Genomic DNA, 3,218 nt, shown 5'->3' with positions numbered 1-3,218 from the left:
GGGAAGTCTGCATGGACAGAGTCAATGGAATGAAGGAAAAAGGAACAGGTGAGGCAGAGTGCTCTTTCCTGCCTGGTGAGGAAGGGAGTGGGAGGGGGTCCAGCGGGGCAAGGAAACAGGTAGGAGGACAGCAAGTGAGCAGCAGAGAAGAGTGAACTGTTTCAAGAGCCAGGAAGGAGATGTAGGTAGTTGAGCAAGCTGAGGTCAAGTACAGTGGAGAGGCAGCTGCTGGAGGCTGACTTTGCAGCTGAGGAGAGGGCAGGGCCCCAAGGGGAAGTGTCCACGTCAAAAAGCCTGTGGAGGCCCTGCTGAGCCCTAGAGGCAGCAGAACTGGGGCCCTTTTCTGCTCAGCTACTCGGTCGGGCACTTGAACAATTTGAGGAGGGATATTACACAATCAGGAGGAAATTTCAGTGAATGTATGTAGAGTTTTCTAGTGGCTGAGAATTTCTTAGAATGAAAAAACTAGGAATGTGAAAAAAGGTATATGTATATGATTTAAAATAATGTGTATTATTTCTATATAATATATAATGTTATATGATAAGATTAGATTGCTGATTGTAGAGGGACTTCTGCCAGAAGGTTGGCCAGACTTGGAAAGGGAAGTGGCCTTAAGCCAATGGAAATCACAGAAGAACAGGGATGCAAAGGACTTGCAGAAAGTCTAAACAGAAATGGAGCTTTTGATCAGGCCAGTCATGGCGCACACTTCAAAGACATCAAAAGGTAGAAAGTGCCAGGTGAGGAGGAGATCATGTACCCACAAAGCTAATGGTCCCAAGCTACTTGACCTGAGCCCTGCTCTGAGGACCCAAGTCCAGCTGCTGGTGGGGGGAGGCTGAGGAGTGCCAGTCTCAGAGGAAGTAGACTCTCCCTCCAGAGAAAGCTCCGGGAGGCAATAGCCCGCTCACAGCTCTCAGAGGACCTGCACCCCAACCCTACTGTCAGTCCACAGGCTGCCTAGGACAGCACGCTCAGATTTCTTACCCAGTTACCAAGCAACTCACATGGGAATCTGGGCCTGCTGGGACGGCTAGCCCTTTATGGCCTCGTACTACCTGGGGCAAGCCTGAGTGAGGAGTGTCGGAGCAGCAGTGGTTCTTAAACTAGGCCGTGAGAAACCCTGGGCCAAGGTGGTCTATAGTTCAAACAGAAGTCTTATGCATTTGCAGATAGAATGAGCTCTCGTTTAAAAAATATTACTTATTTCTCATGATAAAATTAATATATATTTTTTCATTAGAAAAATTAAAAGAAGAAAAGTAATTCATAATCTTAATTCCACATATTTATGTATATTTCCTTCCAGGCTCTTTTTCTGCGATAGACTGATCAATAATATATTTACAAGTATAATTAGATATACTTATGAATAATAACAGTTAATTGCAATATATTATATAATATATTATATTAATAATATGGCATACATTACATAATAATGTATAATATAATATATATTATATTAATAGTTCACAACATTATTAATATATTAATAAATATAAACAACATTTAGCTATCATTATTGTTTAATTAATATTTCTTGAATGGTTACCAGGGCCAACTACTGTTCTAAACCCTTTAGAAAGCCTACAATTTTCATAATAACCCTATGAGACAGAAGTTTTATTATTCCTATTTAACAGTAAAAGAAACTGAGGAACAGAGAAGTAAAGAAATTTGTCCAAGACCACACAGTAGTAAGTAAGAAGCTGGGATTCAAACCTAAATCTGACTGTGGAGCCTGCATTTTTAGCTAAGATATACACTATATCATATATAGTTTTTTGGGTTTTTTTTTTTACTTTTATTTGCATTTATTTTTTGCAGCATTTATTCCCAGGCCATAAGTTTTTATTTCTTCAATTTCTTCTGGGATATCTTTTTCTTCTGGGCAACCTCCTCTTCTGGTTTAGGAACAGTCTGTTCTTTTTCAGTAAGGATCATCTCAATGTGGCAGGGAGAGTTCATGTATGGGTTGATCCGACCATGAGCTCTATAAGTCCTGCGCTGCATCTTGGGGGCTTTGTTCACCTGGATATGCTCAAGGACCAGAGAATCTACATCTAAGCCCTTAAGTTCAGCATTATTCTCTGCATTTTTGAGCATGTGCAGTAAAAATTCAGCACTGTTTTTGGGCCACCGACCCTGCGTCCAGCCCCACTGTTTGGCCTGGGCACACCTACCAACTCCACCATTGTAACGACGGAATGGCACACGTTGCTTCTTTAAAGTGACATCCTTCAGATACTTGGTGGCTTTTCGGATATGCATATCCTTAATGGCCTGGGCTGTTTCACGAGTGTTCTTAAAGTGAACACGACGATTTGAACCTCTCGACTTGCATGATTTTGTGGGGTTTTCTGGGTCAAGTGAATAGCGAACCATATTTAGAGGTCACCGCGAAGACACCGGACCTCCGGAGTCGGGAACCACCACAGCCTGCCTGTACCCCCAGCCAGCCCCATTCCCAACCATCGCGCCCCGCTGAGGCCCGAGAGCACCGGGGCACCAAGCGTGAGACTCCGACACGTCTCCCCGCACAGAACGCCGCTCCCAGGGAGAAATCAGTAGCCGCGAGAGTCCTCCTCCCGAGGGTCTCAGAATCGGCACCGCCAAGGCCAGGATGGCAGCGATCACCAGAGGATTCACCACTTGGAAGAGCCATATATAGTTTTGAGTTGAGGTTTTTCATTAAATATTATATTGCATGTGTTTCCCACATCATAAAATGAATTTACTTAATGTTAAGTTTTTGCCTTATAGCTTTTCGTAATTTTTTGGTCCCTGCCACCACTTGTTTATCCTAGAATCAAGTAGAAGAAAATGACTGATTTAGTTTAAACCTACATGTTTATTTAATATAGCTGTACATAGACTATGTATTTATTTAGTATATCAACATTTGAGTGTTAAAAAGGAAATTGTGCTGCCCAGGAGCTCCACCCCATGACTAAAAGCAAACAAACACTCCTGTCATTTTCTCAAATTCTGCCTCTTCTGTCCCTCTGTTCCTGACCTGTAAGCATCTCTTCACTTATTTGGCCAATATTTTCTGAGCAGCTGTGATGTGCCAGTTAGTTGGGTCCAATGGTCCGTAGGCGCAGTCTGGGCCCTCAGGAGCTCTTTGTTCCATGGAGGAGACGGATGATTGAATCCATCATGGAGTGATGCAAGCTGGAGTAGCAAGAGGTGGGGGAGGGGAAATGGGAGGG

The 3,218-nt window shown here is 43.3% G+C and overlaps 1 pseudogene; it reads right to left on the bottom strand.

The window, feature by feature from the left end:
• Positions 1 to 1,857: 1,857 nt before the first annotated feature.
• LOC112393026 (60S ribosomal protein L17 pseudogene) lies at positions 1,858 to 2,448 on the bottom strand (annotated as a pseudogene).
• Between the last annotated feature and the right edge of the window lie 770 nt (positions 2,449 to 3,218).

The sequence above is a fragment of the Neophocaena asiaeorientalis genome, unplaced genomic scaffold (assembly GCF_003031525.2).
Source record: "Neophocaena asiaeorientalis asiaeorientalis breed wild unplaced genomic scaffold, Neophocaena_asiaeorientalis_V1.1 scaffold240, whole genome shotgun sequence".
Lineage (NCBI taxonomy): Eukaryota > Metazoa > Chordata > Mammalia > Artiodactyla > Phocoenidae > Neophocaena > Neophocaena asiaeorientalis.
Note: the sequence above shows the minus strand (reverse complement) of the source record. Positions and strands in the feature narration are given on the sequence as shown.